General features: G+C 46.9%; 1 pseudogene; it reads left to right on the top strand.

Annotated features, from left to right (window-relative positions):
- On the top strand, positions 1-14,718 carry LOC147747489 (uncharacterized; annotated as a pseudogene).
- Positions 14,719-26,476: the final 11,758 nt, after the last annotated feature.

The following is a 26,476-nucleotide window of genomic DNA, read 5'->3' as shown; positions in this document are numbered from 1 at the left end:
ATGTTGAACTCTCAAGGAGAAATTCACTGTTCAGTGTTTGCTTCTCATGTGCGGCCAAATGGTAATTTCTGCTGGATAATCTGTTTTCCTCTTCTATCCTTCCTAATCCAAATACCTGACTAACCTATCCACCACTTAAAATTCACTTGCATTTTTCACTATACTAATTCAACACTAATCCTCTATGGGTCCCGGAGTAGCGTGCTACTCACCGAAAAAGTGCTTTGACGCCTCGCCAAGATTTGTAAGCGCTATACAAATGAAATTACAAAACCATACCTGCAGGTTCCAACTTCCTCATAAAGCCGTAAAATGTGACGTTGGTGAGCAATTCATTTATAAGGCTCTTGGCAAAGACTGAAGTCTGGAATCTCATGACTTCTCCTCCAAGGATATCTTTTCAGGAGATGATTCAGTATCAATTACACTCCCTGTCAATTACACACAAAAGAATGATAAACCCTCCAGCCACCTTCCCTTTCCTTTCAAACAAAGCATTATCTAACTGTGTTAGAGAGTGAAACTGCATCTTAAACTCCAAATGTTCTAACCAAATAATCAAAAAGTCTGAACTGCAAAACGTAATAATGACACAGAACTCTAGGTCCTGTGTGACTTTGCCTTATTTCCTGCCTGAATTGCAAATGACGGACTTTCTGGTGACCACTAGGAGAAAAAAACAGCACTGAAAACCAACCTAGCTTTACTCATTGCCGTGCTTTGTGATGTGTTTGCTATGTGATTTGTGAGCAGTGCCCAAAACCATGAACATGTCACCCAGCTCTCACTTTCTTCAAATGACAACACATTGATTCTAAATGAACTATGAAAAGTGCCTGCCGTGTCTACAACGCCCAACACCCCCCAGAAATCTCTCATAAATTACTCATACCTGGAGTCCCAAAACCTGCAATTCCAAAAACGTCTCTGTACCCCTCAGTTCAAGAGGTGTGCCTTTCACAGAGCCTCCCTTTGCAGGCAAATTTCCAAAAGTGCTGACTTAACCTTACAGACATCAAGGCCTTAGCCAATGCCCTAGGGTGCTTTTAGCCTATTAGCTCCCGTGACCAAAACTTGTTGTTTCTGTTACTCATTGCAACACAAGTCCGCTCTTCCCTGTTTGCACAGCAGTCACCTGACCATGAAAATATGGTCTTTCTCTTTATTTTCTCAACAGAACTTAACCGGTTTCTAAGTGTTCTTTTATATTGATCTAGTGTGCGCAGAACAACATGCCCGCAGAATAAAGACAGCAGAAGACTATGTGCTGGAAAACAAAGATTTCATGGTTGAAGTGCGTGGGCAAAAGATGTTAATTTGCAGGTTTTACAGAGTGACTGTCCCAATAGTAACTGGAAAGACTGCAAGCCGGATTGCTGAACATCTTGTCACCAAGACCCACTTGAAGTTGAAAGAGCCACCTAATAGCGACAGCCTATGCCAGATGTCTCTTGCCGAGACAATGACCCGCTTCAAAAGAAAACGTGAGGAAGAAAAGGATGTGGCACATGAATTTGTACGTGCCCTAGTGCAATCTCGAACCAGCTTACACCAAGCCGATGGACCAAGTGGGAATCTGTTCCACAAGCGTGCACCAGCATGCAAAACATTACCAAAAGCAACACCAATGTATGAGAAATACCTACCAGAGGTGTTCCTTGCAGATATTGAACATATTTCAGAGTTACTCCAAGGTGATGTAAAGATCTGTTACCATTGATGAAACCCCCGTGGCAGTGCTAATCACATTTTGTGATGCAAAAAATGGATGGTACAGACGTACCATCATGGCAGATCTAGATGTACTGGAAACATGCAATGCAGTGTCACTTGGAATGCTGCTGCAGAGAGTACTTACCAAGTTTAACAAAGATTGGAGTGATATTGTTTGTATTTGCAGCAATTCAGCTACGTATATGAAAAAGTTATGTGATGACCTGTCAAAAGCAATACCTGAGCTGAAGTGTTTCCCTGTGAGAGATCCTTGCCACTTGCTAGATGGTATGCTGAAAGCAGCATTACAATCTTCTGAGCTAATAAAGAATGCTATTGGTTTTGTAGTCCATTCAGGCTCACTGTTTCGTTATGCGCGGGAACTCAAAGCAAATATTTCTCATTTTGTGTTTTGTGTGGCATGAAAGAAAGAGTAATCCCAACTGTGTCATTTAGTCGGTGGTTCTCAGTCCTTTAGGCCGTGAATGCAATATTATCTATGTGGCGACCACTTACTGAATTTTTGCTTAGTGATGATGCAAAAGGCAAGAAATGTGAGGATCTTCGGGTGCATATTGATAGCGATGTCAAAAAAAGTACACTTTACTGCATCCTTAGATTTTTACAGGAAAACATGACTGCTGTAGTGGACATAATCAAAAAACTATTGTCAGAAAACACCCCTGTCTACCAAGTTTTCAGTATAATTGGTGTAGATGTCAAACATCTCCTCGAGAGTAGGCTAGGCGACACTTTTTGTGACTTTGGCACTGCAACATGTTCCCTGTTAGAATGCTTGCCACTTGGCAAGCAAAGAAGTGTTGAAGACCAATTCAAGAAATTTTATTTTACCATGCATGAGAAATGGCTAGCTATGATGCATAGAAATGTCCCTTCACCAACCGTGGCGTTTGAGGTCAATAAAGCCTCACTTTGGTACTCTGCACAAGTGTTAGATCCATTCCGTAAAGGGGAATTTTCTCTGGACTTTGCAAAGTACAGCTTCATTTTTCACCGCTTTAATACCTCTGAGGGCATGTGCACCCAGTTCAACGCATATGTTGCAGAAACTGTCCCAGAGAATGTCAACTTTGAAGTGCACCAGTACTGGCATGGAAAGCTACGTCAGTGGTCAGAGTTGGCAAATTGTGTACTGGCTGGTTTGGCGTTGCCAGTCTCAAGTGCCAATGTTGAGAGGGCGTTTTCACAAATGAAAGTGTACATGGGAAGGAAAATAAGCATGAATGACTAAAGAATCACTGAAGAAATATTGTATGGTGTACTACAATAAATTTGACTTGTTAACATGTATTTGGACTTCCTATACACGTACGTACACTGTCTATATGCCATGCATCAATAAGGAAAGCCAGCAATAATAAAAGCAAAGCGTTCCATAAACACCGGAAAAACAGTTTCAGTTGTTTTTTTATGGCGCGAAAATTAGTAATCAATGAAAAGTAGTTTTTTTTCAGGTATTGAAATCACTGGAAAACACTGACAAAACACCACCAGAATTTCCCAAAAATAGAAACTGAAAACAGGAAAGCCTAGCCATGTTTAACGGCAGTGTCACCAGCAAATGTTTGTATTCTCCTCCTTGGTGACAACTATGCCCATTTCATCGGTCTTCCAAGTTGATAGCGCACATGATCGTGAGCTTTTTGCCAAGTGCAGGAAATCCTCATTCTCTGATCGCATGTCCTACTAGTCCTGTATGCTGTAGCTGAACCGGTGTGTGCTAAATTCTGTGTAAAAACTTGAAATGGATCAATTGTAACCTGTAGTTTTCTAACTACAGGTTACATATACACATGTGGCCTTAGATAAGGCCTTACATGGGGCCTTAGACTGGGTGCAGCAGAAGGACCACTGTTCCTCCCTGATTGCCACATTTATGGAGTTCACACATTGCACTTTTCTCTACTCCTCTTCCGGGAGTTCAGACATCCTTTTTAGAGCAGCCATCATTTAGTTTTGGTGCTCTAATGGTTGGCTCCAGTATTTAACGTTTTCCATCGTGGACACGCTGAATAAAAGTTGAACTTGAAAAGATGAAACTTTTTTTTTTACTGGTGGGAGGAGGGGATGAATTTGGAATCTACTCCTGAAATGCGCTTTTAGAAAAAGTACTTGATTGTAATCTTTTTTTAATCTGACATTCACATGTTGCACTTTTCTGAACTCTTCTCCAGAAGTTCGGATGTCTTTTTTAGAGCGGCCATCTTTTAGTTTTGGCGCTCTAGTGGTTGGCAGGCACCAGTATTTAATGTGTCTTCCAATGTGTACGTACTGCAGGGCCGCGCCAAGGGAAAGTGGCCAGTGCCAGCCACAATGGTCGAAGTCAATCTGGTATTTTTATGCCATTGGAATTTCTAAAAGTCTTTAATATTGCCTCTAAGCATTCTGATACCTGTTTAGTGCCAAACAAAATGAAAGGCTCTTTGACTTACCTAAACTGTAGGACCGTGCTTGGTTCTCTCGTGGAACCACATACTGCCCTTAATGACAGTCCATTTACATAACATCTCTGTGGAGGGCTTATTCGCGCGAGTTCCCTGTGCAAACATGCTCAAGATATTCATAATTTCTAATTAATATTCTCTTAACAGATAAATGTCTTAAGGAATGGTGTAAATCTGACGTTGCCCAGGCCTTCTCTTTAGGCTGTTCTATCTGTAGACCGAATAGAACAAAGATTCGTGGATGTGGGCTAGTCATTATCTATCGAGACTCCTTTCAGTGCATAATCTTCGATTTAGTTCGTCTGAAAGAGTCAAAGCCTAGTTTTCTGTTTTAAGCTCAGTGCCTTTCTCAGTTGCTACAGGGCTTATTTATCATCCTCCTGGCCCCATCTCTTGTTTTTTAGAATTTTTTAGGTGATGCCTTAGGCCAGGTGACAACTCCTCCGCTAAGACTGAGAACGGCGCCCTACTGCTCTTTGAGGAGGAAAACTAAAATGATAACAGTTGTTTTTCCCCGCAGGTTTGGGGCTGGGTTAGGACAGGGCTGGAGGCACAGAGGAGAAGTGGCTTGAGCACTCCATGTGTGCATGACTGCTGACCAGCCGTCCTAACCCTGCCAACAGTTATGCGCACTTTCCCCACCAGGCTGCATTACACAGCCCCATCTGAGCACCGATCCACGGCACTCAGACCAATCGCAGCGCTGCATTGCAGAGGGGTGATTAGTTGTGGGGAGCCTGGGTGCTTCCTGGTTCCGAAGCTGCGGAGGAGAGACACGGACGAGGTAAGTGGTATTTTTAGGTCTTGGCTGTCTAAAGCAGAGCATTCGCAGCTCTCGGCATTCCGGAGCTTCTTGGAATTAATACAGTTTCCGAAGCTCTCGGAGGTGGAGTTGAAGCCTTGCCCATCTGTTTAATTGGCCAGCGTGATCTTCAATGCAAAACGCTGGCTTCTGATTGTAAAGGTTGCCGCCTTGTCTCCTTTTGGGCCCACCCACTGGCATTGGATTGTTTACTGGCGGCAGTATTCAGGTTGTTTTTATTGCTTTTAAAGCAGGGGTCTCCAACCTTTTCTGTAGTGAGAGCTAAATCTGCTCAAGGCAAGTCCTGCTGAGCTACTAGCATATTTTATCAATATCAAATGCTGATGATATGTATTAAAATTACACTATGACCACCCCATGCACAATTATCAGTTGTAACCACCCAAAAATCCCAGATGAAGTTATCCGCAGAATGCTAGGAAAACGTTTATCAATATTACATGCTTGTAATAAAGTAAAAATCAAATCATCACATGATGTGTGCCACAAAGGGTATTACCACAGCAGTAAATCTCCCCAACTCAAACTGAATTATCATTCAGCTAACAACTTTTTATGTGTTTTAGAATTGAAATATTTTGTGGTCATTAGCATATTCGTTTTTGAAAATACACATTTTTGTATCAAAATCCCTTTCCACTTTGAGCAATCAAACTCAATTTTCCAGAAGAAAACCCTTTTCTGCAAAAGCATAATTTTTTCCTTTAAAAATCAAATCCGTTTTTGTCGTTAAATACACGGTCCCTAAACATCAGCTTTTTGTTTTCATTGAGTACTGCCCTGTAAAAATGCCTCACATGGACGAATTATGCTTCAAATACCCAAGTATTGAAATCATAGGCCATGCTTCCTCACCATAACACTAAGAATGCATCTGTTATACCAATAATGCCCACCATTAGACCAGGGCTACAACTGTGCCACAGCTAGATGCCCAACATCCATCCAACAAATCAAACCTAACCCACGGTGTGGGAATAGGGAACTGTTATTACGCAGATGTGAAGCCAAATGGATCATGCGCTTAAAAGCCGTGGATAACGGCATACATTTTGATCATGAGCTACAGTTTTTTCTGGGAGATTGAAATATGATTGACATAAAATCATAGTATGGTTGACAGTGGATCTGAAGTGGGGCATGATGCACAATCTATGGTCACTCTCTCAAGGAAGAAATATACTTTATCTGACTATGTAATGACTATAAATATATGATGTACTTAATATTTGATTGATTCATTGAATTAAGATATACTTTGAGGTAATATGTAACAGCACTCTGTTACTGTATTTTGTACAACCCAAATGCGTCCAGAAGTTATTTGGATACCGCATGTCCCAAGCCTCCTATTTAAATAATACTTATCAGTGATCACAAGTTTGTCCAACTTAACCTAGATCATTATGTAGAATCAGGTCACCTAAGTTGAACAACTTACATGTCTGTAGTAGCCGTTTGGTTTTAACTCTTACAGATTCTCTTGCTTAAATAATATAAAAGGATACGTTTTATAGATCTCGAAATGCTTGGTCGATGATGAATAGTATGGGTGCAATATATGGCAAGGGTGTAGCTTTCCACCAATAGTGACTCCATTACATCTCTCAATAATTAATATTATTACATGGACTAATTTAAACACTATACTCTCATGACCCGTTTTTACTCAGACGGTCTGTTTTCAAGCACACGACCTGTGTGGACTTGAGTGTTAATATTACTTGGTTCCATTCTATAATGGCGACCGCTCGCGTACACTACAACGCGGTCCTTTTTCGATATCCACGAACACGCATTTTCCATGCTGTTTGTGAGACTCCATCATGGCGGACATATTCTGAAACCAGATACTTGTCCTCTTTTTACTTCCACTTACACGCCTAATGCGGGGCATACACGGAAGCCGTGCACGCTTGCCTGTACACGGGCAGGACGCCACGGATCGAGCAGCAGCCGCAACCGAACACGGTAAGAATCAGACAGAGTACTTAATGACAAATACGGGTAGATTCTAACAGCCTTTGCTCTGTGACCGGATATTGGCTAATTACTTACTCATATTTGGGTTCGCAGGGATATTACGATTTTGGATCATATGAGATACAAGCCACTATGGATACCTGACCCGTAACAAGTTTTGGAATTCCTTACCTAGTCTTTATCTTTGGAGGTAAGCGTCCGTAATTCCACTATACAGACTACTGTCATACGGAATATATTAACTCTGTATGTGGCATCAGAATTTTATATGGATCCACTAATATGGACATTACTTATTTTTGGGCAGGAATGTTAATATATGGGAGTAAGCAGCAGGAATATACTACTACTCCATAAACACTTGTATGGTATCGGACAGACAACATTATCCACATAGGAGGGGACACATGATAAGGTAGGACACAGCTTCCTTCTATATCTTTACACTAGATCTTTACTTACATGTCACTTGAAATTTTGGGTACAAACTTTTTAGATTTCTTTGAATTTTTTGGATTTCAAGGCTGATCCTGACATTGTGAAGGTACTGGCATCATTGTGATGCATTTGTCTATTCTCACGAGCACTTGGGTTGTACAAAAAATATATATGTATTACGGTACATCATGGGTCTATTAAATACTATTAGACACCATAAATTACACATGTTCCAGTATTTAAAATAGTATTGTTTAACCCTGACTTTAACTGTATTATCCACGCTAAAATGTTTTGAACAGTAGCATGTATGGTTACATTGCACTTAGGTTGTTTACAGTCCTGACACGGTCTGCATGTTAAATTGGTGGTTGGTTTAAAGAACCACTTGTAAGAAATTATTACAATATAAGTTCTTTGCACTCCCCCAGCGCCTTGAGACCCTCACAGGTGAGTAGTGCACTCTACAAATCCCTGATTGATTTATTGATAGGCCACCACAGTTTGTGTTTCAGTGTTATCAACAGGCCCAGCCATTGGTTTGGCTGTCAATAACTCCTAAGGGTAGTGAAATAAGCAGTGCTGCCTTCTTTTAATTTACACAGAATCTCTGAGATTGGCCTGGTTTGGCTTCACCTCTGAGAGCTACTTTGAGGGTGCTGGTGAGCTACCAGTAGCAGACCCCTGTTTTAAAGAGTGTGCTCTCGCCGTCAGTCCGTGTTGGTTTCTTAGGACAATAATCTTCTTCATCCCTTCTCATTCAATTGCGAGCAGAACACCATTGCACCATCCCGCAAACAAAAGGGAGGGGAAAAATATTGCAGCCACAGAAGAATGCAAAGTTACAACAGCTTACCGCATAGAGGCGCCTCTTGCAGGTCTGTGGAAAGGTGGCAGCTGCTGTCCCTAAGCGCACATGGTCGTGGTCGGAGCTGGCAAGCATCGCACTCCCTCATAAAGCGCTGCGCTGTCTGTACAGTGCTTTCAGGCAACTGAGGGTTCACCCCGACAGCACCCCAAAGCAGGTCGGGCCAGAGAGGGTGCCCAGGACCCGCCAGCTGACTCCCTAGGGCCCGTGTTGGTCCGTTGGAGGAGATCACTGCTGGCGCTCCGAGTTTCTGTGCGCCAAGCTGATATGGTGTCCGAGCGGGGATAAGTAGCTGGAGAGGTGCCCACTGCTCGCCTGCACAGTCTGAAACAGCTTGATGATCGCCTTCCAGATGCCTGGCAAGAGCGAGGTGTTTAGGATTGAGCTGGCCGGCTGCAGCGTGTGTGCAGTGCCCAGGAGCCTGCCAGGGACAAAGTGCCCCCAAAGCTAGACCAGGCGGGTGAGTAGAAGTGAACAGCCATAATATTTTCCTGAGACCTGTTAACGCCTATGTCTGGCTCCTATTCTGTGGTGGCAGATGTCACAGGATTATCAAGCAGGCAGTGCGGAGAGTTAGTGTGCAAATGAGTGCAAGATCCATTGCTGGGTCAAAGGGTATTGGCTTGTGAGGGAGTGGTTGCTATGTCTATTCTGGGAAGGGGCACAAGGTGGAGATGGGCAGGCCTCGACTATGGGCGATCTAGACGTGATGGGCAGATATACAGTCTGGTATGTTTGAGTACAGTCGGTGTCTTGTGATTCGGTGCTGGCATAGGCACATATCCAGCGATGATCAGTATCTCATTGTGCAACCATGGGAAAAGCCTTGTGGAGGGGAATGGACAGCAGAACAATGTGGCTTCTACTCTCCATAGTCCATTCATTGGTGAAGGGATATAGGGTCTGCCATGTGATGAAATGCGGATCCTCCTGCCATTGTCTTATTTTGAAAGATGAAATGCTGATATGACGCATGAGCCTCATACTTTTTAAATCGGAAAAATACTGTGTTAATTTTTCTTCATGGATTAAAAAGATGGTGCATTACCTTCACTCTTTCGTTAAAGGGTATAAGGGTGGGTGCTGCTCTTGTTCCCACAAGTGCCCTCTTCCAATCACAAAACAGTGATTCTTTACATCGCTGCAAAGATGAAATGCTGAGATATGGCCACATTCTTTTTAAACTGGAGCGATAAACTGATAAGTCTCAGCCATCTTTTTAAGCGATGAAAGGCGGGCACTGTCTCCTCCTTATGACTTCCCGTGGAGGACAAGGGTGACATACTCTCATAGTTTGAAAATTAATTCCAAATATTTAGCTCCACTGACATCCATGCCACTGAAGAGGCACCCAGGCGGTAGCAGTGCATTAGCAAAAAAGAAGAAATAGACTGGTCTAGATAACTGTAGGTGTGCCGTGCTGAGTCTAGAACCCGGAAACCATTAGTAGCACTGGAGTGATAGCACTGGGCAGGGAAAAATTCCCATCAGCCCACCCGTCTGGTGGAGGATCGTCACTTGGGAGATGTGTCATCAATCCAGATCTCAACCAATGCACCTTTTGATTGTGCAGAGATGGATTATATGATGTAAACTCAGACCACAGTGCTTCACTGGTGATGCTAATGGGGTGCAGTGCAAGTGAAAAATTAATAAGTGAGGATAAAATTGACTCCTAGGACCAAAAATAAGTTTAATAGGTATGGTACTAAGGTCAAAATTAAAATGCCAAAAATAGTTTTAAATAATAACTATGTGAAGGCAGAGTTAGTGAGGGTCGACATGTTTCAGCTAGATGGACTCTCTGATCCAAGCTTTCGTCAGGACCAAGTGAAAAATGCGACTGCAAAAACAAAAAAGTGACTGTGTACACTAATTATTGGATAAATCCTACCAGCTCCTCTGAGCCCAGATGTGTACTGGTGGTACTCCAATTCTTGTTTTTATCTCCTAAAGTGAAAAAGAGAGAAAAAGTGTACAACAGAAAAAAGTTAGTGTCTAACGGTATCAAGGATACAAGAAACAAACAAACAGCACACAAACAGTGCGGTGGAGAAATTATCTCCCCGCTGCCACAGTAAACGCGAGAATTTACCGGTTTCAGTGTATCCAGAATCACTGACAATTGAAATTATAAATATAAACTCACCCAGCGTTATGTGGGAGTTCGCCTCACCTCACCCGGCACCCACTCGGGAAGAAGGAGGCCCCGCTCTGTTAGGGTGGAAATGCAAAAAACATCCTCAGAAAAATATCAGAGTAGTTTACGTGCATATAATTGCATATTTCCAACAGACCCATAACAAAAGCCAGTTGTATCAGAAAGAGACTCAACCTCAATCGAGCAGGTGGCTCAGACCATGCAGGGGAAGTTTAAATGAAAAGTTTAAGCTAAGAGAGCAGATTTCGGCAATGTAATGAATGCAGAGAAGAGGGCAGCAAAGATTGATTAAAGTGCCCTACCTGTCCGTCGGTACCTCTACGCCAACATCCGAGAGGGAGTGGAGGTAACTGGCTAGTGAACGCGCAAGTACTTTTATACCCGTAGTGATGGAATAATTGACTACAGCTGTAACAGGTATTATCGGTGGACTATTGTGCAAGGTCAAAAAAGGAACGCTATCACTGATCTACGCTTGCGCCAAAAGAAGTGTCAGGACACCTGCGCATGCGTGTGCCAAAGAATTGAAATGTGTGTTGACTTCACGCATGCGTAGTGAAATAATATACCATACAGCTCTAAATGGAAAGCGCCATGTCTGGAGCGGTGTGTGTAAATATTAGATCAACTCCTATAATGCTATTTTTGGATCCATGGGGAATATTATTTGACAGTGGTGAATTACGACATACCGGATCTAGGTGTTTAAAGCGATGTCCACTGTATGTCGTCATTTAGGCCCTGAATGTGGCTTTTCAAAAGAAACACCCACTTTTGTTCCTTCTTGAATAGAAATTTAGATACATCGCTAATGTGAGGGGGAATGTATGGCTGTTCAAGGATAACCCCCTTCATTTCGTCAGCCGTGTGTCTATGATCCAAGAAATGGTTGGTTAGTTTAGTGGCCTGTTTGCGACACCTGATTGTACTTTATGTTCCCCAATTCTCAACTTGATTTTGCGAGTGGTGTACCAGCCATATCTTAAGGAACAGGGACAGGTGATCATATAAATGACATTGTCGGTGTTACAGTTCGTGTGTTTTTTGAGGACCCACGTCCTACCTGTCCCTATATCGACTGAGATGGTTTTGGCTGTCTGTGGACAGACACTGCATGACCCACACGGGAAGTGACCAGAAACCGGTGGGAGACCTCATAAAGTTGTGGTGTTGTTGGTGTAATGTCTCCTCGGTCTGGTATGAACCAGAGTATCTCGTAAGCTTGGTGCTCTTTTAAATGAAAAGAGTGGTGGAGGGATGTTGGCCTCAGTTGAATTCAAAATCCCCCAATGTTTACGGACCAGTTTCTGTACATCTTGTGATCTGGCATTGAATGTGCTAACAAATGCGAGTCGCTCTGTTGGTGTTTTTGGTGGACGCCTCTCAATCAATGCTTCACGATTGTTATTTGAAGCACGTTTTAAAGCTCTGTTCACTAGCTGTTTAGGATATTGGCGCTCCTGTAGGTGAGTGGCTAGTACAGTAGCGTGCTTTTTAAACAAAGCCTTCGATGAACAATTCCTCTTTACTCGGAGGAATTGACCCACGGGGAGGTTCTCCCTAAGGGAATGTGGGTGGTGGCTGCTAAAGAGCAACAGAGAATTTCTCGCCATGGGTTTGGTGAAAAGCTCGCTTTGGAGACTCCCAGCTTCTGGAAAGATGGATAAATCCAGGAACGAGAGTCTCTCATGGCTGTATTCTAGCGTGAATTTTAGATATGGATTGCGTTCATTAAGCCATAGATGGAATGACTGGACCTCTGTAGATGAGCCTCGCCATACCACCAGAACATCATCTATATACCTCTTCCACAGCACCAGATGATCAAAGAATGGTTTGCTGTGGTTGAGGATACAGGTCTGTTCAAATTGGTGTACATAGAGGTTGGCGAGGCTCGGGGCAAAGACACTCCCCATGGATGTCCCGGAGATCTGGAGGAAGAGTTGTTCCTCAAATTTGAAGAATTTTTCTTCAAAACCAGTTCTGCACAGGATAAGATGAAATTCACTGGAGTTATGCTGTCAAGATCTTCTGCCGACAGTAGACTTCTTATTGTGTCCAATGTATCTTGTTGGGGGATACAGGTGTAGAGCGATTCTACATCAAAGCTGACTAACAGGTCAGTCTCTACATTATATTCTACGGTTGGTAACAATCTTAGAACATCCGCTGTATCCTCCAAATAAGTCGGCATCTTTTTGACTAGAGGTCTAAGAAAGTAGTCCACGAAAGTGGAAAGAGGTTCCAAAAGGGAGCCAATCCCAGAAATAATGGGACGTCCTGGTGGTGGTCTAGTGGCTTTGTGGATCTTTGGAAGACAGTAAAAACCCGGAATGATGGGTTTTTCTGTCACTAGAAATCTAGCTTCATGAGCAGTGATCCAGCCCTCATTGTTGCCTTCATCTACCAACGTTTTGATTTCGTTAAGTAGATGTGGGGTAGGATCCTCAGTCAGACGTTGGTAGAATTTATCATTGTCTAATTGTCTAAGACATTCCTGACGGTATTGGTCCAAATCCATATTCTCTCCCTTCCGGCTTACACTGCTTAACCTAAAGAAATCGCATACACGCACCTCTATCCATGGAACCATTATGGCACAGTACCTTAGAGGGAAATGTGCCCCAACAGGCCTTATCGTCACAAACACACCAAGGCTTTTTCTGACTGATAAAGTCTTTTTACGTGACTGGTCCCTTATAGCGTGGCGCTGCACACGGGACTGGTTAATACTTATCATCAGTACTGCCAAGAGGATAGTGGATGCCATCCTCGTAGACATCCAGGTACTCGAAGGCCAGATAAAAGCCACTTGCAGCACACTTTATAAAAAACGTTTAGATGAAACCAACAAGACGAATAAGGACTACAAAGATAACATCTTAACCAGTAAAATGGATAAATTCAAGAAAGATCTAGAGCGATTCTCCATGGTGAAAGTGTACCCCTATACCAGCGAGGACTATGTAGCCCCTAGTTTTAACAGCAAGGGGAGACACTATGGATCGAATTATTCATCTTCGGGCTCTGACACGAATTCTAGCGATTCAGAGACACCAACTCACTCTGGAACTTACCCCAGAGGGGAAGGTCAACAACAACCACCTTTCAAAAGAGGTGGTCGTCAAAGGGGTGGCATGTATAATCAACATCCAGGCAATTACCAGAATCCCGGTCCCTGGTGGCCACCAGGACCGTGGGGTTTTCAACCACCTCCGCCATTTGCGCAACAAATGAACGCATACAATCATTTTCCCCAGTTTTACCCGGATCAGTCTTTTTTAGGGCGTGGCCGGGGACAAAACAGGGGCAATAGAAAAGGACCACAGACCGTCCACTGGGAGGCAGACCAGACGTTCCCCAATACCCGGAGCAGGAAAGCAGCTCAACAGAGCAACAGCACAGAGACGACAGGAGTCTAGTAGTCAATTTGAGTTCCCATGCCTTGACACCAGTCGAACAGTCAGTCCTGGAGAAAGGTCTAGGCTTTGTGCCTACGAATCGAGGAGATCCATTCCTTTTGAGAACTGAACTTGAGAAGTTTTTTCGAAAAGTGCGTCTTCACTTTTTCTTTAAAAACCGATTTGAAGATTCTCAACCGGGAGATGTTACACCCACTAACACTGGACTACGTCCACCTTCCACCTTCACTCCGTTGAGTCACCAAGTTCCATCTCATGTTATCACCTTCGAACAGGCAGTCAGACATGATATTGCAAAATTGCAGGACACTGATCGGAGAACATTCCACAATTTTTCCAAATTAGAACAACAGGCCGTAAAAAACCTCTTGCAAGATCCGTCAATCATTATAAAACCTGCGGATAAAGGGGGAGCGACTGTTGTTATGGATTTGGACCAATACCGTCAGGAATGTCTTAGACAATTAGACAATGATAAATTCTACCAACGTCTGACTGAGGATCCTACCCCACATCTACTTAACGAAATCAAAACGTTGGTAGATGAAGGCAACAATGAGGGCTGGATCACTGCTCATGAGGCTAGATTTCTAGTGACAGAAAAACCCATCATTCCGGGTTTTTACTGTCTTCCAAAGATCCACAAAGCCACTAGACCACCACCAGGACGTCCCATTATTTCTGGGATTGGCTCCCTTTTGGAACCTCTTTCCACTTTCGTGGACTACTTTCTTAGACCTCTAGTCAAAAAGATGTCGACTTATTTGGAGGATACAGCGGATGTTCTAAGATTGTTACCAACCGCAGAATATAATGTAGAGACTGACCTGTTAGCTTTGATGTAGAATCGCTCTACACCTGTATCCCCCAACAAGATACATTGGACACAATAAGAAGTCTACTGTCGGCAGAAGATCTTGACAGCATAACTCCAGTGAATTTCATCCTATCCTGTGCAGAACTGGCTATGAAGAAAAATGTCTTCAAATTTGAGGAACAACTCTTCCTCCAGATCTCCGGAACATCCATGGGGAGTGTCTTTGCCCCGAGCCTCGCCAACCTCTATGTACACCAATTTGAACAGACCTGTATCCTCAACCACAGCAACCCATTCTTTGATCATCTGGTGCTGTGGAAGAGGTATATAGATGATGTTCTGGTGGTATGGCGAGGCTCATCTACAGAGGTCCAGTCATTCCATCTATGGCTTAATGAACGCAATCCATATCTAAAATTCACGCTAGAATACAGCCATGAGAGACTCTCTTTCCTGGATTTATCCATCTTTCCAGAAGCTGGGAGTCTCCAAAGCGAGCTTTTCACCAAACCCATGGCGAGAAATTCTCTGTTGCTCTTTAGCAGCCACCACCCACGTTCCCTTAGGGAGAACCTCCCCGTGGGTCAATTCCTCCGAGTAAAGAGTAATTGTTCATCGAAGGCTTTGTTTAAAAAACACGCTACTGTACTAGCCACTCACCTACAGGAGCGCCAATATCCTAAACAGCTAGTGAACAGAGCTTTAAAACGTGCTTCAAATAATCGTGAAGCATTGATTGAGAGGCGTCCACCAAAAACACCAACAGAGCGACTCGCATTTGTTAGCACATTCAATGCCAGATCACAAGATGTACAGAAACTGGTCCGTAAACATTGGGGGATTTTGAATTCAACTGAGGCCAACATCCCTCCACCACTCTTTTCATTTAAAAGAGCACCAAGCTTACGAGATACTCTGGTTCATACCAGACCGAGGAGACATGACACCAACAACACCACAACTTTATGGGGTCTCCCACCGGTTTCTGGTCACTTCCCGTGTGGGTCATGCAGTGTCTGTCCACAGACGGCCAAAACCATCTCAGTCGATATAGGGACAGGTAGGACGTGGGCCCTCAAAAAACACGCGAACTGTAACACCGACAATGTCATTTATATGATCACCTGTCCCTGTTCCTTAAGATATGTCAGGTACACCACTCGCAAAATCAAGTTGAGAATTGGGGAACATAAAAGTACAATCAGGTGTCGCAAACAGGCCACTAAACTAACCAACCATTTCTTGGATCATAGACACACGGCTGACGAAATGAAGTGGGTTATCCTTAAACAGCCATACATTCCCCCTCACATTAGCGATGTATCTAAATTTCTATTCAAGAAGGAACAAAAGTGGGTGTTTCTTTTGAAAAGCCACATTCAGGGCCTAAATGACGACATACCGTGGACATCGCTTTAAACACCTAGATCCGGTATGTCGTAATTCACCACTGTGAAATAATATTCCCCATGGATCCAAAAATAGCATTATAGGAGTTGATCTAATATTTACACACACCGCTCCAGACATGGCGCTTTCCATTTAGAGCTGTATGGTATATTTTTTCAACAACGCATGCGTGAAGTCAACACACATTTCGATTCTTTGGCACACGCATGCGCAGGTGTCCTGACACTTCTTTTGGCGCAAGCGTAGATCAGTGATAGCGTTCCTTTTTTGACCTTGCGCAATAGTCCACCGATAATACCTGTTACAGCTGTAGTCAATTATTCCATCACTACGGGTATAAAAGGACTTGCGTGTTCACTAGCCAGTTACCTCCACTCCCTCTCGGATGTTGGCGTAGAGGTACCGACGGACAGGTAGGGCACTTTAATCAATCTTTGCTGCCCTCTTCTCTGCATTCATTACATTGCCGAAATCTGCTCTCTTAGCTTAAACTTTTCATTTAAACTTCCCCTGCATGGTCTGAGCCACCTACTCGATTGAGGTTGAGTCTCTTTCTGATACAACTGGTTTTTGTTAGGGGTCTGTTGGAAATATGCAATTATATGCACGTAAACTACTCTGATATATTTCTGAGGATGTTTTTTGCATTTCCACCCTAACAGAGCGGGGCCTCCTTCTTCCCGAGTGGGTGCCGGGTGAGGTGAGGCGAACTTCCACATAACGCTGGGTGAGTTTATATTTATAATTTCAATTGTCATTGATTCTGGATACACTGAAACCGGTAAATTCTCGCGTTTACTGTGGCAGCGGGGAGATAATTTCTCCACCGCACTGTTTGTGTGCTGTTTGTTTGTTTCTTGTATCCTTGATACCGTTAGACACTAACCTTTTTCTGTTGTACACTTTTTCTCTCTTTTTCACTTTAGGAGATAAAAACAAGAATTTGAGTACCACCAGTACACATCTGGGCTCAGAGGAGCTGGTAGGATTTATCCAATAATTAGTGTACACAGTCACTTTTTTGTTTTTGCAGTCGCATTTTTCACTTGGTCCTGACGAAAGCTTGGATCAGAGAGTCCATCTAGCTGAAACATGTCGACCCTCACTAACTCTGCCTTCACATAGTTATTATTTAAAACTATTTTTGGCATTTTAATTTTGACCTTAGTACCATACCTATTAAACTTATTTTTGGTCCTAGGAGTCAATTTTATCCTCACTTATTAATTTTTCACTTGCACTGCACCCCATTAGCATCACCAGTGAAGCACTGTGGTCTGAGTTTACATCATATAATCCATCTCTGCACAATCAAAAGGTGCATTGGTTGAGATCTGGATTGATGACACATCTCCCAAGTGACGATCCTCCACCAGACGGGTGGGCTGATGGGAATTTTTCCCTGCCCAGTGCTATCACTCCAGTGCTACTAATGGTTTCCGGGTTCTAGACTCAGCACGGCACACCTACAGTTATCTAGACCAGTCTATTTCTTCTTTTTTGCTAGTTGTAGTTAGGGCTTAAATAGTTCTGGTCGTAAACATGCCCTATTGACCCTCCCTACAGTTTCTTTGCGGTAGCAGTGCATTCCCACACAGGCTAGATAGTGTAAGTTTCAGTGCCACTGAACAGTCGCACCAGGCAGCAGCAGTGCAAGCTTCTCCTACAAACTAGGTAGCAGTGTAAGCTTCAGTACCACTGATCAGACAACCCAAACCACAGCGGTCCAAGCTTGAACAGAACAGGTAACAGTGTAAGTTTTGATGTCACGTAATGCATGCAGACTAGGCGGCAGCAATGCAAGCCTCCTTCAGATACAGAACAGGTGAATTTCTTGCAGCCAACAGTGAAAGCTTCGTCATCCAATCGATAGGCTGCAGTCAGGTCCTCGATTAAGTTGCTGCGATCGGATTGCCTGAGGATCTGTTTCTATAGCTATGTAATCGACCTGAGAAGCCAACATTTTACACCATTAGTGGGGATAGAAGGGGCTCTGCGCTTCGATTATCAGTGAACTTGAGCAGAGGTATATCCACCTTTCGTGAATGTCATTTTAAATGTGAAGTGCCTAGTGTTTCATGTTCCTAGCCTCGGCACAGGCAGCGGTAATGTGAATTGCCAAACCAATACATCACTGCCAGCAACAGCACAAGTATTTCTTAGATACAGCGGTGCAAGCTTCCATCACATGCAGAATATTTACAACATGGAAAACACTGTGTCTCTCTACTGCCTGGGGCGCGACCAATACCCTAAGTCGTGCCCCGACTGCCAAGCCATGGCGCCGAAGACTTTGTGGGAGCGGTCCCGAAAGTTGCTTGAAGTCCGGCAGTCGGCTCTGTGCCACTTGATGTCCAGGTCCCCTGGGAGGCCGAGGGACTGGTCGTGGAGCAGTCATCACCATTCTTCTGGATCTAAGTCTTCGTACTCAGGGTCAGGTATGTTGAAGCATTCCAAGAAGTTCTTGAAGAAGCATCGTTGCTCTTAGACTTCCTCTCACCTGTCGAGGCTGAAGGTGCGGGTGGTGCCACCCCCTGCGGAGCCTGAGACGTCTCCTCCAGTCTGGGTGCACAGGCAATGCCTGCTCAGGTGCAAGAGTTTCTTGCTGCCATGGCCCGACTCTTTGGGCCATCTGGTCCCGCTGCTGGGCCTGCAGGCCCGACGGGGTAGGGGGGGTCCTGCTTTACCATCTCTGGCGGCTCCTGCCCCATTGTCGCCAGTGGCTCCGGCCCTGACGCCACAGGCCCCCCAAGGGATCTGTGATCGGACCCCGATTGATGCCGGTTGACCTTGTGACACCTCCACCGGCGCTGATCTCCCTGTCACCACTTCTGACGTCGCCCGCTCCTTGGGACGACGACGTCCCCAGGTACAGCCCGGACACGGTGCCAGATCGATGTTGTCGGACACCGATGGGGCCTTTTGTGCCCTATCTCCGTCCTTATTTTGAGCTTGTTCCACAGACTTTGAAGGAAGGGGAGGACTTGGAGGGGTCTGAGGACCCTCTAGCACAAGACTGTGCTTATGATGTGGACTGGGCAGAGGATTTGGGGGAGGCCAGTGGTCTCAACACCTCACCTGACCCTGGCATTTTGTCTTTCTACCGCGGCTACGGAGGAGGGAGCCCGTTACGCAGTCTTGTTGCGTAGGGCAGCTGAGGCTCTTTACCTCGAACTCCCTACGGTGGCCGTCAGGACTAACCACCTGACAGAAGTGCTCCAACCGGCGGCTACCTCTTCGGAGCCTCTGCGGGGAATCTATGGGGCACGACTTGCTCATTTTATTTTTTTTATTCCATTAGCGTCCTAGAGCAGTCCAATCAACTTCTAGATCGTATTATTTAGACTAGCAAAGCTTCATTCCGATAAAACTGCCAAAGTTATAGACGGAAAAATTACCTTTCAGAACCAAAACAGAGCCCTTGCTAAAAATGCCTTAACAATCTCTTTTCAAATGAACTTGTTAATTTCTAATGCTTTAGTGGGAGACAAGGAGTCTCCTTTGCTAAAACCGAAAGCAAAGGAACAGACAGTCCACTGTGGACTGTCTGTTCCTTCGTGTGTAGTTTCATAGCAGAAGAGACTCCTTGCCTCCCACTGCAGCTGCATCATTTCAGCAATAGGAATTTAACCCCCTCCTCTTCCCAGAAAGGAGACCACATTTCTTTTAAAATGACACAGGCAGGCGCACAACGTCCACAGCAGGCTAAAATGGCTTCAAGTTGCCAAAAGAAAATGTCATGTGTGGTTTAAAGAGCCTGCAAATTGCTTGTGCTTGTATTGACACTAAATACAGGTTATAAATAAAGATGTTTGTATTAATTTGTAATATGACTTTTCTGTCTTTGTTCCCTTTAATTATCAATCTAGGATCATTCAGGCAGCCCTAGAACACAATGAAAAGTGCTTTCTATTTATATTTGCTGTTCAAAGTACGCAATGATTAAGTACTGAAAATACAGCTTTAGGTGACTGCTTATTTGTGTTCCCTACTCCGCCATCAATAACCTGCTGAGTTACCTCAAGTGTCTGGGAATGCACCCTGCTTTCAGACTACTCTCTCGCCCTTCAATTTCAAGCTCACCCTGCACTCGCAGCAATCCCAATGCACTCACTTTGATCCCCATGCACTCACAGCATTCACCAGCTCAACCTGCACTCACAGTGATCACTGCACTCACAATGCACTTGTGCAGTTCGCCCTGTACCTTACTCTGCAGTCACACGAGCACACTACTCAACCTGCACTCATGTGACAGTTTACTCACCTGTCCCCCTCACTTCTCAATCGGCAGTGTCTCTCAAGCAAGCCCATCACTAACCATACATTAATTCATCCCACCGGGCACTTACATCCACACCTAAATTCATATGGTCACCTCACTCACCCTTCAGTCACTCCTCTCACCTCACTCTCACACTGATGCATCGCTCACTGTGCACTCACATGCGCACTCCTGCCACCCACACAGCGCAGAGGGATAATGTGCCTGCTACAAAGAACGTGTACCATGAAGATCAAAGAACTGAGTCTGAGTAAACTGTTAGTAGGGCTATAAAAAATGAAATGTTTGTCAGAAAGGTGATATAGAGAATGAGGTGCACTGTTGGTGAGTGGTAGTGATGGAATTCATGGAGAAGGAGGAAATGGAGAGGGGGTGCCAAAAATACTATTGCACTGTGTGCGACCAGCGCTATGGCCATACTGGCTGATCGTGATAGCACCCCCCGCATATTTCAGGGGGCCCCTTGATAGAGACAGCTCTGTTGTTTTTGCCCTGATGGCACGGAATAATTCCCAAACAGATTCTTGTGAATACCGTTTTCCCCCCATTTCCTTTGAATGTGTTTGATGTGGGAGTCTTACTATTTACAGATAAATGTTTGTTTCATGCAACAACCATAAAAAAGTTTTTTTACATCAAAACGGGCTTTCACAAATGAGAAATTGGAGGATTTCACATATAATATTCGCTGTAAAATTAGTGGATGTGAAGCACAGCCTGAGAACGGCAATAGAAAAAATCCATCCACAGATTGACCGTCTCTGTGGCGAAAAATAGGTACACCTGTCACATTAATGTTGGAGTTGTTATTATCAATCTAGGTCTTGTGTAAAATAAAGCATCCTAGTAAAAACAATTTGCTCACATTTTATCTTGGAAAATTGTTTTTTAGCTTTGTAAAAAGCCTCTGTCATTTAGCCACACCCACTCAAAAACCTGCAGTTTACTAGACACTCTTATTGTGTTGAACATTGTTTGTCAGATATGGCCCGGGATATGAGAGTGGCGGTCGAATATGTAGTGTGCCAGATTCCTGAAATTTCTGTCAGGTGGTGGGGGGCCCAACATCTAAAAGAATTCAGATGGGGGGGCTCGACCTACTAAAGTTTGAAGACCTCTGCATTACAGAGCTCGGCTGCCTACATCCACCGGCCGGCAGAGCACAATCCAGCAATATTAAAAACAGCCTTTGGGTCCACACCCCGGAGGGCGACCTGGCGAGGACACATGCCAGGAGGAACAGCCACGACTTTTAGCTGTCACTGCATTTTCTAGGAAGAACAGAAACCGCTAAACAAAATAGAACCCCCCCCGGGAGATGGCCCCCGCCTGATGCGAACGCGCAGCTGATCTATCCAACACCAGGTCCATTCCAACATTCAGATCTCCCCCCACCAACACACCCTCCTGGTGGACATTTGGAGCATACGGGGAGTCTGCTGTGAAATGTGTGTTCCCCCATTGGATCCTAACTGCTAAAAAACGCCCTTTGATGTCAACTATGTGGGACAAGACCTTACAATGGACTTTGGCGCTGATCAGGATAGCCACCCGCTGTTGTTTCGCTGTGCATGAGGACCACAACTGCACTGGGAAACGCTTGTCTCTCATATTCCTAGTATCTTTGGAGAGGAGGTGGGTCTCTTGCAACAGGCACACATCCTCTTCCGCACCTTCTAACAGTGATAAAATGGCTGCACGCTTAACTGGGCTGTTGAGACCCCGAACATTCAAGCTAACAATTTTCAGATCTTTACCCATACTCGCTGCAAGGGAAAAAAAGCATTAGTCATGACCTCTGTGACTGTACAAGCGAAAAACATCTCAGAAATCCCCAACCACCCCGACCTACCCCCCGGAGGACTGATGCAGAGCCCCAAAAACAATCCCCCCCCCCCCAGGTACCCCCCAAAAACCAAAGCACCACAGCCTACCCCTAACTCCCCCAGGCACTGATGCGGAGCCCCAAAACCCCCCCCCAAACCCAGCACAACACCCCCACAAAACGTCCCCCCAAAAAAGCCCAACCAACAACAGTGCAAGGAAAGTTGACATACGACAGTTCGTAACACCGGTCCCAAGGGAAGGGGAACATGGCACCAACCAGTCACTCAGCCAGTTCCTGATAAAGGACCCTCTTCCAGCCCATGACATAATGAAATAGCCAGTTACCTTCCTTTTGAGCCCCACCTCCGGCGCCAGCTATCGGCCCAGTTTGGGCCAAGCGATAGGACCATACCTCAGGTCCCTGCAGAGGCATCCGTCTCTTGGGCCACCGAGGCCACCGCCGCTCCTCGCTCCAGCAGGCTTGTGGACATGTCCGATTTCACCCCTGGAGCAGAGTTGCCAACTCTATGCCATCCCTCAGAGTCTCGTTGACGCCTGCCGGGCGAGCCGCCGCCAGGGGCAGGGGCGGGCCGGTCCATCCCTACGATGTCGTAAGCTGCGTCCAGTGACCGGACCTGGATAAGCTTGTTCTGCCACTTAAATATAAGCCTGAAAGGGTGCCCCCAGGAATAGGGAACATTTTGCTCTCGGAGGAAGTTGGTGTTGGGCTTGAATTCTCTCCGTTTGGTCAGGGTAGAGGCCGCAAGGTCCTGAAAGAGCAGAGGGTGGTGTTCGCGGAACTGCAGAGGGGTGCGGTCACGTGCTTTCCTCAGAATCCTCTCCTTGAGTTGGAAGTCATGCACACACACCAAGATGTCAGGCGGGGGGGCATTAGCACCACTCGGCAGCCCCACCCGGTGCACGCGATCCATTTGGATAGCTGGTAGGTCCTCCTCCTGCAGAATGTGCCTGAAGAGCGCCTCCACATATTCCCGCAAATCCGATCCCTCGCCTTTCCACGGCACCGCCCGTATCGTAATGTTATTATGGCGGGACCTATTTTCTAGGTGCTCAGCATGAGCTTGCAGGTCCAGGTTCTGCTCTGTTCAGCGAATCACTTCCTGCTGTAGCTGATGGATATCCTCCGCAGTCCCCCAGTCATGTTCCTCCAGTGTTGCGACCCGCTCCCCCACACTATCCATATCGCGCCGTACCTCCCGGAGATCAGACGCAAGCTGAGATCGCAGTTCAGCAATGTCCTCCTTAATTGGCCGAAAATAACTCCACCATAAAGGCCTTGGTCGCAGGGGCCTCCGGGTCGTCCTTCCGCGGAGACTGGGTCGCCCCCGTTGATGCGGGCGTCACTGCCACTTTTGGGGCCCCCTCCTTCCCCGCCTTGTCCTTCTTGACCCTGTTCGTCGCCATGATCGGACCCCAGGGAGCTTGTCGGCAAGCCGCTCGGGCAAAGCAGTGAGCACCTCAACGGTCGTCTTGCCCACTCCAATCCGCGGTCTTGCTGCCCCCAACTGCCGTCCAAACACAAGGCCCGCGCTCTGCCCCACCACCGGTGAAACACACCACTGGGTGAGAAGCAGGGGACGCCCCCACCCTCCTCGGCTGCAGCGCAGAGCCGCTGTCTCCAACGCCGCTCCCTCAGCACGGGCCACCAAATTGTCTCCCACTCCTGGCTCTCCAGGACCGGCACGGGTCGGACACCACCACACCACACAACGCCCTCCGGGGCCGCCCTCACCTCACTGTCCAACTCTGGGCCGACAAGTCCGTAAGGCCCCACCGCCTCTGGGCCAATTAGGGGGGGGGGGTGCGTCTGCTACTGCCCGCTCCTCACCGTCGAGGGCCTCGCCAGATCCACACCGTAGCAGGCCCGTCCACCACCAGTACTAGGCCTCACCAGGCCTGCCGCTGTTCTGCAGGGCCGCTCTGCACGTTGCCACCCCCTCAGGGTCCTGGAACTAAAGGGCCCGCCGATGACCTCTCCACATGGCTCAGACCGTGCTCTTCTCACCCGTGCGGCCTGCTCGGCTCCCATGCAGTCGGGGGGGGGGGGTGCCTCACCCCCGCTCCGGGGCCTCTACTCTCCACACCAGGCCCCTATGCTTCACGGCTACTGCGGTGCCAGCTCCAGGGCCAGGACCCTACCACGAGCACTGGGTCCCCACCACTCACTGCGCTCCCGGGCCCAGCGACGCCGCCGGCCCGCCAGTAGCGTAGCCGGCCCGGCTGCGTTACACCCGCTGGGCGTCACTCCGCTGCCTCGCCCCCGTCAATCGCGGGTTACCCCAGGGGACCAATCGTCAGGGAGCTCCAGGCAACGCCACTCGTCCAGTCTCCCGGGGCCACGCCGTACCACCGTGGGGCACCCAGTAGCCTTCCAGCCTCCCGCGCTGCTCTGCTGGGCCAAGCTCTCACCTCCACCGCCACTTCTGGGACCCAGACGGCCCCTCCTCCGCTCCTGCAGTACGGTCTGCTCCTCTGTGATCAGAGCCCGGGACACCACAGCACCCTCCCCAGGGGACAGAGAGGGTCCGGTCCCGGCTCCGCTTCTCTGGCTGCGCCGCTATGGGCCCGGTCGCCACCCCGCTCCAGCAGCCATGCGGCGAACCCGGTGAGCCACCCACATAGGCCGCACTTCGCCGCTCCTCCTCAGGTCAGCCCAAACTCAAAACTAAGGGCTCCCGCAACTGCATGACAGCTCCGTGCTCCTCTGCACCACAGGTAGGAGCGTGGATGGGCCACCAACAGGGCGATATTCAAAGCTGTGTAACGGGTGGCACCGGAGGGACTGAAAGTGTGTCCTACACTGCCGCCATCTTGGCCACGCCCCGCTTTGCTGCCTTTTAATGGAGCACTGACTGATGTTCTTTTGGGAACCTGGTCCAGACCCAACACAGGGGCTCCTGTAGATAGGAACATGGCCCAACGCCATCACCCGACTCTGTGCGACCTTCTCTTCCTTACCCAGCACCCCACCCCTGAGAGCTTAGTTGTCCAAGCCACTGCTTCCCAGAGCGCATTCCCTACAGCACCTTCGGATAGGGAATCCAAGAAGCTGGATCAGTTTGGTAAGAAACTGTTTTCATCTGCCAGCTTAGGGTTGCGGTCGTTGAACACCGCATGCCTCTTGGGCTGTCATACCCACTCTCTGTGGGACACGGTTTGCGCAGGCGCTGCCCAACTGTCCGGAGGAGGCCCAGACAGTTATTTCCCAGGCATTTGCGGCCGGGAGAGATGCAGCAAAGTTCACCATACGTTGTGGGCTGGATACCACCAACTCATTGGGCAGGTCGATTTCCATGATGGTGGTGCTTTGGCGCCATGCCTGGTTGAGGACTACTGGTTTTTCAGGGGATGTCCAGAACACCTTGATGGACCCTTTGATGGCATTTGTCTTTTTGGCAACAAGGCACAGTGCGTTGGAGCGCTTCAAGGACTCCTGGGCTACGGCCATGTCCTTGGGCCGGTCGGGCACTCTGCCTCCTCTGCTTTTCGCTCCTTTCGTGGCCACGGAAGGGGCACCCCACAAAGTTTGCAAAGCCACTGGCCACAGCAGCAACAACCTCAACGTGGCCGCGGATGTGGGAACCGTCGAGGCAGTTCAGGGGGCCAGCGGGGTGGGCCAGTCCACCTCCACCCCGCAGCATCCGCTTCCAAGCCTTCCTAGTCCGACTTTTCAGGCCCAACAGATGCCAGTGGGTGGATGAATACGCCATCATCTCCACCACTGGTGCAACATCACTTTGGACAAGTGGGTGCTGCAAATAGCCGAAGGGGCTACTCCCTCCCCTTTGAGGGAAACCTCTCCAGCCATACCACCTCAGTACCGCATGTCGGGGGATCACTTGGTGCTTCTCCAGCAGGAAGTTGCGGCCCTCTTGGCCAAGGAGGCCATCGACTGCGTTCCGACACCAGAAGTAGGTTGTGGTTGTTAGTTCCACAACTTTCTGGTTCCGAACAAGGACAAGGGCCTGCGTCCTATCTTAGACATTCGGAGCGTCAATCGCTTCCTCCGGAAGGTGAAGTTCAAAATGCTCACGCTTTCTCAGGTCTTGTCTGCCCTATATCCGCAAGACTGGATGGTGGCGTTGGACTTACAGGACCCCTTTTTTTCATATCCCCATCCTGCCTGCCCACAGACGCCACCTGTGATTCACGGTAGGCCACAAGCATTTTCTGTTCACTGTGATTCCCTTTGGCCTTAACATCTCGGAGGGTACTGCAAGACAGTTGCAGTGGTGGCTCACGA

The sequence above is a fragment of the Lissotriton vulgaris genome, chromosome 1_1 (genome assembly GCF_964263255.1).
Source record: "Lissotriton vulgaris chromosome 1_1, aLisVul1.2, whole genome shotgun sequence".
Classification (NCBI taxonomy): Eukaryota; Metazoa; Chordata; class Amphibia; order Caudata; family Salamandridae; genus Lissotriton; species Lissotriton vulgaris.
Note: the sequence above shows the minus strand (reverse complement) of the source record. Positions and strands in the feature narration are given on the sequence as shown.